The 15776-nt window shown below is 35.5% G+C and overlaps 1 protein-coding gene across 1 annotated transcript in view; it reads right to left on the bottom strand.

Annotated features, from left to right (window-relative positions):
• Positions 1-15776, bottom strand: part of TINAG (tubulointerstitial nephritis antigen) — an 86198-nt gene that overhangs the window by 16889 nt on the left and 53533 nt on the right. The gene's annotated exons all lie outside the window — the stretch shown is intronic.

The raw sequence follows: 15776 nt of genomic DNA, 5'->3' as shown, positions 1-15776 counted from the left end.
GAATATACTCATTTATGTCCAAATTGATTAAAGTCAAATTCATTTATCAAAGAAGATAAATTCTAGGACAACTGAGGTATGGAGGTTTTAAAGTACTTAAAGATGCCTCCCCTCTTTACATCTGGCCCTCTGAAACTCTACCCTACATGGTGTAAACTAAAAATCTCCAAGACTACTGATAACCATAATAGAAATACAGATGACAGTTGTAGATCAAAGAATTTATGTGAAAATATATATGTGTGTATATTATTTCAAAAAATAGCTATGTGCCTAATGTGAGATTTCTGTTTACACATGTATGTATGGAAATCAAATCTTTTACTCCTATAACTGGTCCATTTTCAATGTAGCATATAACAATCCAAAAAGAATCCAAACTTACAATAGCTCATGTTTTCTCTTGACTAAACCCAGTGAGGGAGATGTTAGTAACATATTCTATTTACTAATAAAATAACAAGACTTGTCTAAGAACATAGAGTGGGAGATGTTGGGCCCGGACTCCAAATCCTATGTTCTTCTTCATCTTACATTTCTCTCTTGTAAATATCCAGTCCCCAACTGCAGTGTGTCCTGAACAGCAACAGTTTTATGTGGAGAAAGCATATAGACTACCACTTTCATGTGCTGTGATGGATTGTGAGAATACAGTTCTGCCCACATATCGCCCCACCAATCCCAGTATCCCTCTCTATAACAAACATTCCTTGGAGCGGGGGCGGGGGGAGGAGGGAGAATTCTTGAAAGAAATGCAAATTCACTCAAATATTTTCAACATGTCCATTTGGTAGAAAGCTGTTCTTAGTAGGTACAGAATAAAATGATAGCACCATAGCACAGAGATATTGTCTAAAGAAGGCGGGTTTGTGGTAGAGATCTTGGGGGCATTCAAGAAAATATTTTAATGCATATAGATCCTTTGGCACAAAGGGAGGGAAGAAAAAAATGATGTGGAAAATGGGATAATCCTGAAAAAAACAACTTTTCTTTCTCTTATTTCCGGTAGAGGCTAGGAGTGGTGATTGCAAGGCTTCCCATCTCTCTTGGTTTTCTGCTACACACAGGAATAGTAGACTGGAATACTTAAAGGTTTCAAATATTCTGGGCAGCTTAATGTGTAAGTTCAAGCAAGTTTAATTTTGAAAACCATTCTGCAGTTTTATAATTATATTTACATCCTTGTAACTTTTCTACAAAAAGCTATTATCACCATTGACAAAAATTACCATTCACAATAAGTGCTCCCAAATCTTCAAAGGTCATTATGTACTTCAGGTAGTAGGTCATATCTGAAACTTTGAGTTGCTCATTTTCTACTCATTTATCATGACTCTCATAACAATTTCCAAAAGTCTTTCCCGCAATCAAATTTCCTTTTAGGTGGTCCGGCTACTAGTTACTTTAGCTATTTATATAAAATACAAGAGTAAATCAAAAGTATCTAAGGAAACATTCAACTCCAAAATAAAGCAGGCAGGAGAGGAATCCCATATCTGAGATTCCACCAAATACATGAGAAGTTCAGGGCAGTTTTGCTTGAGGCACTAATGAGCCTCCTAAGAAAGAATGGCTAATCAAAAAAGAATTATCCAACAGGACAAGCTTGATCCAGCAACTAAGCCGAGATCAAAAGACAGGAGGAGCAACTGAGAGGATAATTCTCTCATTCACATCTATCCACACTGGACTTAACTAAGTTTAGAGCTGGGGGGAAGGGCCAGACTTGTTATAAAAACCTGATAGAGCTATTTCACTAAAAACTATATATTGTATAAAACCCACTAATGACACTCAAATAGAGAGCAATACCAAGTTTCTTTCCCCTTCTGTAAGATCTTTCTGACTTCCTGGGCTCCAGTGCACTGAGGATGGTGCATGGGAAGACAAAGGAGTATTCAACAGAGGGAATGGAAAAGACATACAAGAAAAATGCACCAGGAGTTGAGTACTGCATTTACTGTTAAGTCCTTTTCAGATACCCCTAGGCACTCTCAAAAATATTGAGACACTGGGGGCATGAAGATCCACAATCGCATATGGGGTCCAGATTTAGCAAAACAATGACTATACATAATTCCATTACTAACAGATCAGAGACTAAATTTAAGGAAACAGAACATTTTCTCACAAAGGAGAAGAGACTTCAGAATGTATTCGTTTGTCTTATTCCCGTATTAACAAATAAATTAAAAGTGAAATAAACTACTTAATTTGAAGACATCTAAAAAATACGAACTGTCATTTTTACCACTGTTCAATCACCTATTTTTTCATATGTTCCTGTACATTTTGTTAAGATTACTTAAGTAATATTTTCAATGATATAATAGACAGCAATAATTCTTATTTTGCAAATCTATCAACTTTTTGGAGTCGCTATAAGTTTCAGGAAACACTACTGTTCATTATAACTTTAACCTTTATGGAAACACATTTCTAACCTAGAGAGAATGCCAGCATTCAGATTATTACAAACATTCTCAAAATGGACAGAAAAACAAATCAAGTCTTTAAATAGAGGTGAGAGAGGAAGAAGAAAAGAAGTCCACTGAGGTTGAGAGTTTCAGAGACTAGAATGCTTGTGAAAGAGAATTATAAACAAAGGATACTAACCTTGACACAAAACTCAGATAAAAAGGAGATAGCACACCTCACCAAGGAAGCTAGTGTGCCGTTCCCTATGTTATACAGCCTCTATGTCAAATGACAGGCAAGGTCCATCCATCACAGGATCTAATGTTTGCACTGCAAATTTCCATTATCTTTTCTCACCTGTATCATTTTAGACAGTTGCTAAGATGGTAATCAGCCCATAAAGTCACAGTGGGGTATTGCAGAGAAATAAACCTGTGGGTTGCTTTCTAAATATCCCATGCTTTCTGAAAGACTGGGAAAAAATCACTTTGCCCTAGGTGATTTCCCACTGGTATCATTGCAAATTCATGTAACTAAAACCTTTAACTGGTACAAAAAAGGAAGACTACTTATATTGCTTGCTTATGGGAGAGAGTTCTTCTTTTCTTGATCTATGAAGGGCATTTTCATATATATATATAGGTATATATATACATATACCTATATATATATATATATATATATATTCCTGAATTATGGTACTAGACTTTGACTTGCCTTTATACCAGTAGGCTGAATATTCTAGAAACAGGTATATATTTTCACAAATATCCTCTTGTAAGTCAATGGCTGTCTTTGGGGACGTAAGGAACTTCATTATATTCATATATATTCTAAACGTAACTATTTACACTCTTTCTTCCTTCACTTATACATCTTCATTTTAAGGACTATTCATAAACATTTCTTTAGAAAGACCAGGACCATAACCTTACTCTGTTGAGATTGTTTCCTTAACCCTGCTAATTTGAAACCAATTATACAATAGGATCACAAGTTTGAAAGACCTTGATAGTGGCTATCTTGCTTCAAGAAATTCTACTTCATATGAACTTTATACTGTTCTTTTGAATTTTTTTCTAACTCATTAAGTTAAATTGTTTCAATTATTTAAGACCTATTAATACTTATTTTAATCTCAAAATTTCATGATACCTGGGAAAATGCTGGTATTGAAAAAATCTGGGCAGCTCTCATACCACATTCCCTGAGGATGCCTGAGAACTGAGGGTTCCCGGTGCTGAGTGTATGTTTACATCTCTCACTTCAAACGTGATCATTTAAGCTCTTCCTTCTGGATGGGCCTCATATGCCTACTTTTAGGTAGTTCTGGAAATACTACTCTTTTGCAGAACATCAAGAGTCTTTCCGGAGAGACCATCAATTCTGCAGGATAAAGCATCAAAACCCATTCAAGGATATTGTAAGATTTTGTATTACTAAGGTTATGAATATCTTTACACATGTCCTTTTTTTTTTTTTTAGATTTTTATTTATTTATTTGACAGAGAGAGACACAGCGAGAGAGGGAATACAAGCAGGGGGAGTGGGAGAGGGAGAAGCAGGCTTCCCACGGAGCAGGGAGCCCGACATGGGGCTCAATCCCAGGACCCTGGGATCATGACCTGAGCTGAAGGGAGATGCTTAGCAACTGAGCCACCCAGGCGCCCCACGCATGTCCTCTTTAAAAAGGATGTTGTTCTTTTCAGATAACAGTGCTAATCAATACTAGAATTACGAAAAGCATATCTTAATCTATTTCTAGATACCAAAATTAATTGGAACTGAGTAACTACTTTGCACAGGATTTTTTTTTTTCAAAGATTTTATTTATTTATTTGAGACAGAGAGAATGAGAGAGACAGAGAGCACATGAGAGGGGGGAGGGTCAGAGGGAGAAGCAGGCTCCCCGCCGAGCAGGGAGCCCGACGCGGGACTCGATCCCGGGACTCCAGGATCATGACCTGAGCCGAAGGCAGTCGCTTAACCAACTGAGCCACCCAGGCGCCCTTTGCACAGGATTTTAAATCATAAGTGCTGTTGTTGTTTCTTCCTTGGTTTTGGTTGATTTTGTGCTTCAGGTGTATATATTCAGTAGTGGTCACATTAGATATAGTAAATAAGAGAGAACTGAAGATATGACTTTCTTAAGGTAATATTTATATTCCCATAAATATCTCTTTCAAAAGAAAAAAAAAAAGCACAGAATCTCTGTGTACTTCATCCACTTATTTCAGCCTTTATCCAGAAAACTTGTTTAGTACAAAGAAGATATATCTTTTGCCTTCAAGAAGCTGACAATTTAATGACAGTGATTAAATTGTTTAAATTATTTAATTAAATTATTTAATTTAATTACTTAATTTAGTCTTAAATTACTTAAGAATCATTAATACTTCTTTTCTCTCAAAATTCAGTGACACCTGAGAAAATGCTGTATTGGAAAATTTGGGCAGCCACTGTACCACATTCCCTGAGGATGCCTGAGAATGGATGGTTCCCTATAGTGAGTGACAAATATATCTAATGGGAGTGAAATGAAAAACAAACGGGTATAAAAATAATTTGAAGCTGCCCAAGAAATAATTTGAATCCATAATTGCTACTTTTGTAAAAGCATGTTTTAAAATTTTCTATGGGTTACAGACAAAGAAATTAACTATCTGTAGAGGGCAAAGGTGACTGATTCCCTTCCCAGAATTGAGTAGAAATCCTTCAGGTACAAATGAAAGTATAGAATTTTGCACAATAAGTGCAAAGTCACAAGAGAGCTTGTAAAACTTCATCTTATTCTAAGCCTATTCTAAGAACAGCACCTGGTCTTGTGGGACTGGAAAAGAGTGAAGGGAGTAGCAGGAAAAAAAAAAGAAAGAAAGAAAGAAAAGAAAAGCAGATTGGGCTCAGGCCATAAAGAGCATCCATAGCCACCAACCTTGGCACTTAGAAAGTTGGTGATAAAGAGTCATTCAAATATGGTAATGCCATGATCCAGACAGTCTTTCAGAGAGACAACTCTGGTGTTTGCGTGAGGGAGAGATTCCAGGGGAAGGAGATTGAAAGCATGAGATAAATGTAGGTCATTAAAGCAAGAAATAATGAAATTCTGAAGAAGAATGTAAGACCTAGAAAAGAAATCTTGTTTATTCTTTTAATGCCTGTATCTCCAACACCTAGAATAGTGACTAAGACATTCATAGTCAACCCTAAATATATATTTGTTGAGCAAGTGCATTGAACTATATTGGCAGCAAGTGAATTAAATGAACAGGAGGACACAGATTTGAGAGCTATTTTGGAGGTAAAAATGATGGAGGGTATTATGCTAAGCGAATAAGTCGGTCAGAGAAAGACAAATACCATATGATTTCACTCATATGTGGAATTTAAGAATCAAAACAAATGACCATAGGGGAAAAAAGAGACAGGAAAACCAAGAAACAGACTCTTAACCATGGAGAACAAACTGAGGGTTACCAGAAGGGAGGTGTGTGGGGGGATGGGTGAAGCAGATGATGGGGATGAAAGAGTACACTTGTCATGATGAGCACTGGGTGATGTATGAAATGTTGAATCTCTAAATTGTACACCCGAAAATATTACATCATATGTTAACCAACTGGAATTTTAATAAAAACTTTTTTTAAAAAAAAGTGATGGAATTTGTTGGCCAAGTAGAAAGGGAGAAGAAAGAGTCAAGGTTAACTCTAGGATTTTTTGAATGAATAGGTGCCTCCAAAGTGGTGTTATTTGTAGTGCACTTCACATTACATAGAGATGTGTTCCCAACGATCAGGTTGATGTGTTATTGCCTAAGACTGTAATTACAGAGTGGCTTCATCTACTTTTGAGTTCTCTCTACTGATAATGGTTTTGCGTATTAACCTTTAAATTCATTACTTTTCAGGGTTTCTGACAGGTAAAATACTGTAAGAACCAAGAAAAGCTGATTATTAAAAGAAATTGTGAAAGAGCCTTTCTACAGATTGAGGAATTGCTCTGTGATGAGAATAACTATCTCCTAACTCACATGTCAAGATCACATTTGCTTAAGAATCAAGTTCTTTAAAGCAGATCTCACATTATCTAAGAATCTGGAGTTACAAGGAGAAAAAAAAAAGTTTTATTTTATATTGATGGTAGGTGTAATACACTAGCAGAATCATCTAGACCACAATGTTTCAGTGGGCCTGACAATTTACCACTTCTGGGATCCCAGCATGTGCCCAAGAGACTAACAATAGGAATTCAAACCCATGTTTTCTGGGCAGACCAATTCTGTATTAGTGAATATAGATCCACACAGATAAAAAATAAAGTTTCTCAACAGTGGACATGTAAAGAAATCTTACAGCCTAATAGAACAGGAAATTTAGGAGGAAAACAAGGAACAAATATATAAGAGAGCCTGATATGGAACTCCAACTCTTATTAAAGAAATGAAATTCAGATAGGATACAGGTATAAAGAAACCACCAGATGAGCCTCAAGCCAATAACAATGATATGACTACTCTGGATATACGATTTTGCTTTTAAAGGTGAGATTGCAGATAGACTCTCAGCTCCCTTTACACAAAGATTTGAAAGATTAGTGCAGCAAGAATGAGGCAAAGATAAGCAGTGTCTTGTTGCCTTATGAATGTTCTCCCAGAGACACTTAGTAACTTCATTCAAAAAATGCTCAGGCCTAGTGAGTGTGGCAGTGTTGAATAGGATAGAGAGCTCTAGAAGGTGCTAATTAATGCTAGATCAAAGATGAAAGAAAATAGACTCGGGGGGAAGTAAAATAAAATGAGGGCATTCCCCATCTCCCTTCATTTTCCACTGAAGCAAAATGTAAATCAAGTCAGGGTTTACTCAACTTAAGATCAGGTACTTTTATTGATATGTTCTGCCAAGGGGTTACCAATTTTGTCATAGTTTGGAGAAGCATATGGTGATTTGTGAAAGATCAATTTTTTTGTGTATGAAAATGTCAGAGATGACTGTGTCCTCCTAATATTAATTACTCATCCAATCAACACTATTTACTGAGCTGCTGATATATTCCTTATCCTACCCCACCCTAATAGTTCAGGAAACAAAAATGTTATAACTATAATATCACACATAATTTGACCTATAAAAAGGAGTATGGAAGAAAATGACAAGACAGTTATGTCCAGGTATGCTCTGGTCAGAATGATCTGCTGTGGAACTGAGAAAATGAACCCTCTGCATTTTGCTATATTGACAGAATATATGTTAAAATATTCACAATCATGTGAAATGTACTTGGCAGAGGGAGTACAAGATCAAAAATTTCCATCATCATCACCAATGGCAATTAACTAGGGTAGTATCTTATGAAGACATACTGTAAGGGAAAACTTCAGTCCTTTGATGTTAGGAGTAGAAATGGCTTACCTTCTCATAAAATCTCAACACTCAAAGGAGACTCAAAGATTACAGTATAGTCCAGGTTATGGCTCACAGACTAAATCTGGCCCACTGTCTGTTTTTATAAATAAACTTTTATGGAAAAATTAAGCTCACTTGTTTACATATTATCTGTGACAGCTAATGGCAGAGTTGAGCTTTCAAGACCATTGGCACTAAGTGTTAATCTGACTCTACTCCAGTTTCCTTGCTTCATAGATAAAGTAACTAAGGCCCAAAGAGGTTAAGTAATGTTTCAAAATTATATGGTAAGTGGCTAAGCTGGTACTATGTCTAAGGCACAATTAATAACACAAGCAATAAAAAATAGGACTAGCAGAAGACAGAAAGGTGTGGGATCATTTATAGTTGAGATGGAGAAGGCATTATGGGCCCTCAGTAATTTGTAGCAGATGCCAAGAGGAAATGAGGGCATACCTGAGAAAAGAGCATTTAATGCCAAGAATGACTCTGTGTGCATTCCTAGAGACACCATGAAAGGTTTGGAAGGAGGATTGTAGACAGCCATAAAAAGATAAAGCTGGTGATGGTGAGCAAAGACTAAAAGGGAAAAGAACAGGGTTGGAGGCAGGAAGAACAGTTTGATCATTATAACAATATTCCAATCAAGGATGCATTCATCACACCCAACAATCTCACTTGTATCCAGAAATTTAATGAATAGAATCATTACAATGATGGGGATGGAAAAGAATAATATTTAATACATTTATTTGAGGATCAAAATAAATCAAAGTTGTCAGAATCACATATTCACATTAATATCACTTAATATCAATTCATCACCTGTAAAATTTATATTTCTGCAATCTTTCCCTTTTTATTGTAATGTAGACTCGGTCTGGCCTTCTCTTTCGTCTTACTAAAGTAGTCAGTAAAATCCTCCATGTTTCTGCTTAGAGAAGACATTGGAAATTGCCATAGCAACCCATGCACTTTAACAAAATCTCCCAGTTCGTTCATTCATCAGGATTGTCATATATATCATATTCCTGGAACACAGGATAGAATCCTGATCTTAGATTCTAAAAGGTAAGCTTGTGAAATACACCTTCTAAAAATGTATAGTGATTACCCTGAAAGTGCTCTCTCTTTTAAGAAATAGCCAATCCATACTCCAGCTGACAGAAAGAAGTCAGAAGCCACTGTACTTCCTACTCCTGATGTCCCCTTGCCCCACCGCACATCTCTGAAAATTCACATTTACTTTACTTTACCTCCATATAAATTCTATAACTGTTGGAATTTTGAGGGCAAACCTACCTCAGAAGATACGAGTTTATAGGACAAAATCACAAAAAGAATTTAAGCTAAATCTGGAAGGTGGCACTCACCAGGGGCTAATAAAATCCCATCACACAGGCCCCCCAAATCTGAAGTATCCACAGACATTAACATTCATTCAACAAGAAGGTAAAGTGTATTTTCCCAATTACTGAAAGGCATTTTCAGCCTTGGCATAACCCATTGCCCCCGTTCTTAATGAATCTAAGAAATTGCCTATAATCATCTTTTTCAACTGACCATTTGTTCACATACCATGTCTTTCCCTGATGTCTACCACCTAGAAAATTGTTATTTCCAACCATGCTGATTTTACACAATCCAGTAGAATTAAAGTGTCTGTGACCAAACTCTTACTATTTACATGGCTTTCTTGGTACAAATAGAATCATATTATCTAAGGCCATGAAACTTTTATCACATTTACCAAAGAAGTTATTCATTTATTCCTACAGTCACATGTGTAAAGATGTATATCATAGATAAGTACTCATTAATGCCATAATTAGAATCAGCTCCAAATTATAGTCTCTAAAAATAATTCTGAAAATAGGTTCAGAGTAATAAAGAAAAAGTTAAGGGAAGTATGAACTTTTACAAAATTAAATGAACTATAAAGTGAGTAGCCTATTAGGTGGCAGACACACTGTCTCATTTTATCCTCACAACAAGATGGTGAGCATTAAATTATTATCCAATGTAATAGATGAGAAAATGGAGATACACAGATTAAATTCCCTGCCTGAGATCACCTAAGGAGAAGGTCAGAACTAGCATTTGAATCTAAACGTGACTCCAAAACCCAGTTCTTTATGGTCTACAGCATTGCTTCCACAATCTGTCCTGAAGCAAAAAAGACCTTAGAGACCTGTGTGTGTGTGTGTGTGTGTGTACATAAATATATTGTTTTATATGTGTTTTATAAGCCACATTCTTATGAATGTCAAGAGAGCTTTCTAAGAATTCTTTTTAAAACAATGCTCCTACCATGCCTGCACCTAAATAAAAAAAACGAAGCTTTTTTTTTTTTTTTTTGGCTATTGTTTTGTTTTGTAAAAAGTCAGTTCATAGTAACAGCAGTTATAGAGTAGAATGGACCTGGTCAGGGTTTGAGATGACAAATCAATGAGACACCAATGTCAAACAAGAGAAAACAAATGGAGCACAAACTGTTCTGTCAATTTGATTCAGTGCTGACAAAGGCAACACGATTCAATCAGCACTGAAAAGAGAAGAAAAATAAACCTCATTTATCAGTTGCACCGTCACCAGAGTTCCTCTCCACTGCCACTCTTCTGTTTGTTTGTGAGTTCAACTCAAAGAATCTCAAGAGTCTGCAGAACCTCGCAGTGGCTTCCTTGAACAATTGAGTGATAACTTTCCATAGCTGAATCAAATGAGTAGGTATTATTTTATTTTACTTATTAAGGTTCTTCACATTATTCTTCTTATTATCCTCAGCATCTAGCAAGGTGTCTAGTACATAATCATTGCACAATAAAATTTATTTAAATTTTCAGTTGAGAATCAATGTGGGAGGTATCTACATGGACTAAATTACTGCACTTTTTTTCAAAGAAGTTAAAATACTTTTGGAAGTCATTCAATATAATAGCCAAAGGATTCTTTTAGCCATTGCATAGTCTTAATTAATTAGGTTTGTTTTCATCAAGTTTAATACACACACAATAGAAAAATATATGAATGCTAAGGAAACTCACATAGACAAAGTCAAATCTGGCAGGACTTAAGATGGAGATAAAAAATATCTTAATGTAATTTGCACCTATCATTATAACTACAGATAAAAATGCAAAGCTTTAGCAAGAAGAACCAACTGCTATTTATTCTTTCTTTTTCTGCAGACTCTGATAGCACCAAGCCCAAAGGGCATTTTTCAGTAACTGTTTTCGGAGACCTGTCAGCAACATTTCACACTGTTAGCTATTCCTGCCTGCTTGGAACACTTTCTCCCCCAAGTCTGTGTGATACCTAGCCTGGTCCTCCCTCTCTGACCTTAGTCTCCTTTACTAGCCCCTCCTTCTCTATTTGACCTTTAAATATTAGGGTTCTTCAGGTTTGGGTCTGCAACACTCCTTTCCATTCCCATGGTTTCAGCTACTATCTAAATGCTGATCACTTTCAATGGTTTCTCTTTGGGCTCATAAAAGCCTATAGTTTCACTCCAGAAATATATATAATTGCTTATTTGACCTTTCCATTTGAATGTCTCCAGAAATCTCAAATTCAGTATGTCTACGTTGAACTCCTGATTCTTCCATTTCCACCTGCTCTTCTTCTACTGTTCTCTGTATCAGTAAATGGAACACCTGTGCAATCTCTTCCTCATGAAGGATAACTGGGCTGTATTCATGATACCTACCTCTCCAATCACCACCCCTTCGGACAAATTACCAAGTCTTGTCAATTGTACCAAAAAAGATATAACCTCACACTCATTTACTCATATTTAGAACTACCAACCTACTCCAAGCTACCATTATTTCTTGATCAGAGCTTCTGACATTAATTTCCTAATTGTTCTTCCGGTTCCACCTTTGCAGCCCCATAATTTCATTCTCTAAGCATCACGTAGAGTGACCTTTTTAAAAAAAAAAATGCAAATTATGCAATCTTCCTGTTGAGAGCCCTTGAAAATAACTTCACTAAAGCTTGGGATGAGGTTCAAAACTCTAACCATAAATAACAAGGCTCTGCAAGCTTTGTCCGATACCTACTTCATCTCTTGTCTTTTGACCCCATTGTCCATACTTGTGTTTATCCTAAGTCATTCCTAGTAATTCCCAAAAGACATCAGGACAGTGACTAAGAGGAGATAGTGAAGCAGAATATTTTAGGCAACATACTCCTTATAAAGAAAGTGTAATAATTGGCTGTAGAGCAGGAAGATTTATCCAGTAGTGCTGAATACTGATTGGCACTTAGTATCATGTGCCCTGTTGGGGCAGTACGGGCTTGAGCAGAAGCATCAAAACAGCGGAGCACTGGAGCTAGTTGCTGCACACACCAACGGGAACTTCAATTCAGAATGTAGACTGGGGATTGTGCCAGTGACCAACGCGACGGTGAGTGAGGCGAAGAACAATCTACCCTGTCTGTCGGCAACCACAGAGTCTGGATAGATTTCTTTTATTTATGGAGAGGGTGAAAGAGGGAAAAACCATTTGACAGCAAACATATATTCATGGGATAGAAAACACTGTCCTGTGCTCTTGGAAAAAGATAATGCCTCAGAAAAATTATCAACGATAAGAGAACTTTCTATGAGATTAATTTGCATCCTCGAGGGACTGAAAGAAGGTTTGGCTTTAGTGCACTGATGACATTAGCAGAGAGCAGGTTGAGACATATGGGTAACAAGATAAATAAAGAGCAAGTACTATAAACAAATTGAAAGGAAATCAGGTAAGGTAAGGAAACTACAGTTTCAAAAGCAGATTTTTACAGGTGAGTCTAAGGTTATTGTGAATCAGAATTAATTCTTTGGGAAACTAAAATAAAGATATAAAGGGGGAGGCACCTGGATGGCTCAGTTGGTTAAGCCACTGCCTTTGGCTCAGGTCATGATCCTGGAGTCCCAGGATCAAGTTCCGCAATGGGCTCCCCACTCAGCAGGGAGTCTTCTTCTCCCTCTGACCCTTCCACCTCTCATGCTCTCTCTCTCTCTCTCATTCTCTATCTCCCAAATAAATGAATAAAATCTTAAAAAAAAATAAAGATATAAAGGGCTCATTTGATAAAACTCCACACAATGCTCCATGGTATCTTGAAACGAGGCATCAGAAGTTCAGCGAATTATGTTGTCTTCTTCAGCAAGTATTTTATGACAGCTTTCCTGATATTTATTATGCTTTTTACTTTATATAAATTTGAGAGTAGAGGACTGTATTTTTGTAAGATTAATATCTTGTTCTGTTAATTAAAAAATTTTGTTGGTTTTGAGTTCATGCTTTCTGAAATTGGGTAACTTCTACTTTATTATCTTTTTCTTCACACTTGGGCAATTCAACTTTGTGTGTAATTTTATTTTAATATTTCTACATTATGACTTTTTAAAAAATAGCACAAACATACTTATATATAGTAATCCCTATATGTATATTATACAAGGAAATATAAACATAAATATAATCCAGTGTTTTTGAGCCAAAATATCAGAATCTTGTTATTAAGATGCTTTTTTAGTTATACATCTTTTGAGAATATGTTTAACTCTATCAGGAGCAGGATTATGGTGTTGAGTTCATGTATGTGAAGCATTTAGAACAGCGCCAAGAATTTAAATGCTACACAAAGGAGTTAGCAACAACTGCTACTATGTTGTCAGCACATTATTATCATATCCAACTCACCAAACTTGATGAGTTAATTTTCTGGAAAAATATCAATTTAATCAAAGAGTTGAAAGCCAAATTAAGTAAATGAACATAAGGTATGCTAGTAAAGATATAAAATAATTATTACTCCGAAATAGCTTTAGAGTCAGCAAGTTTAATATGAGTTTTAAGGAAAAGTTACCTTAGATATAGCTCCAGAAATTTGAAAATTACCAAATTTATTTTATGAGACTATCATAATGTTGCCAAAATCTGAAGAGGCAATAACATAAACAGACTTTATTTTAGTTTCCTTAATAAGTAAAATTATAAAACTTGAAATAAAATGCTAATAATTCATGCACATTGGTGTATATAGCCTATGAGCCTTTACCTCATAATAAATTCTAGAAATATAACTAGTTAACTACAGAAATTCACTGATAGAATATAACATTAGATCTATTGAAAAACATTCACTCATCTCAACATATATTAAAAATTTCTATTACATTTTTAAAACTCACTGTGATCAAACCCCTTCTTTATTTTTTTAAGTACATGGGGCTTGAACTCAAAACCCCAAGATCAAGAGTTGCATGCTTTACCCGTCAAGCCAGCCAGGCACCCTTGACCAAAATTCTTTAAAAAACAGGAGGAAAAGGTACTTCCTGATGTTAAAAAAAGAAAATTGATCTTGAGTCAAGAACCAACACATAGTTAAAGATTCAACCTCAGAGGAATTTAATTTAAAGGAACAAAATTATTGTGAGTCCTCTTTCCAAGCTAGAGAGTTCTTGAAGCCCTGGACAATTTAATATACATGACATAAGCTTTTGTTTTGCTCTGGATTTATTTTGATGTGTACAATAGAATATTTTCTCTACCTATAATCAATACACCAAAGCTAATTTCCTTTTCAAATTTCACTAATTACCTCTATTACCTAATGTCATCTTTTTTCACACAAAAATTAAGGGTTTTTTTAAATTTTATTCAAAAAATTTAAATCCATAATCTGTCCAGATTTCCTCCAAGAAAATCAAGGAATAGTATTTAATTAGATTTCTTCCCTAGCAACCCAAGAAATTCCCAATTACACATATAACACACAAAATATATTTTATTTTCTTAATTTTTCCTAAATTCTGTACTAAATAGTGTTTTTTCCCACCTTTATATGTTTTAGGAAAGCATCAGTACTTAAAGAACCCAAATAGTGCCACTGAAGCTAATATTTTCAATTAAATTCATCCAAATTTTGGAAAATATCAAATTACACAATGTAATGCTGCATTCTGTTCCCTAGCAAAATTCATTCTGAAGTCAATTACCAACTAGCAATTGTGGCTTTGCTTGAGAAATCTTGAAATAAAATTGCACAATTATAACTATATTATAACGCATAAATTTAAAATTTTTGAACGTATTAGAAAAGGATGATTGAGTCAATTTTTAAAGAATTTTTTAGATGATATCACTTGTTTATTATACACATGATGGTTTCACTTTCCAAATAATCAGTTCAGATTTCTCAAATCAGAAGTTCAGCTTTCATTCACAAGGAAGGAATCTGAAGAACATAATTTGAGAATGTCATTTAAAAATTTTAACCTATTTAAAATGCTATAGATTAGGGGCAAAGTACAGCATGTTTAAAAAGTCGTTACTATATATTAATTACAAATATAGCCTCATCAATTTCCACTTTTGATATTAACTAATAGTAGTCAATAGCAATAGCTGTTGTAGTAATATTATAGTAATAGTTAATAGCATTTATTGAATGCTTTCATATATTAAGCATACAAATATTGTGTCTGCATCTCATTTATCCCTCACAAACACCCTTTTATCCTCAGCTTACAAAAGGCTAAATACAGCTAAACAAATGGCAGCCACATGATTTAGATGTGCCTGACTTCAACACACATACTCTTTTTTTTTTTTTTTAAAGATTTTATTTTTTTATTTGAAAGGGAGAGCACGAGTGGGGGTAAGCGGCAGAGGGAAGGGGAGAAGCAGGCTTCCCGCTGAGCAGGGAGCCCGATGCGGGGCTCGATCCCAGGACACTGGGATCATGACCTGAGCCGAAGGCAGACGCCTAACGACTGAGCCACCCAGGTGCCCCAACACACATACTCTTAACACTGTATTGTGTCCCACTGGTTTATCAAACAAGATTAGTATTGAAGTGGCTTGAACTGAGTATTGGTTCTGAAGCTAACCAGCTTGTAATATCTGGAAAAATCTATATTGCAATGTCTTCTTCTTTTACATTAAGCTACTTGATATATAA

Source organism: Leptonychotes weddellii, chromosome 8, assembly GCF_054177405.1.
Source record: "Leptonychotes weddellii isolate Sample4059 chromosome 8, ASM5417740v2, whole genome shotgun sequence".
Classification (NCBI taxonomy): domain Eukaryota; kingdom Metazoa; phylum Chordata; class Mammalia; order Carnivora; family Phocidae; genus Leptonychotes; species Leptonychotes weddellii.
The sequence above is the reverse complement of the archived record's forward strand: the minus strand, read 5'-3'. Positions and strand labels throughout refer to the sequence as shown.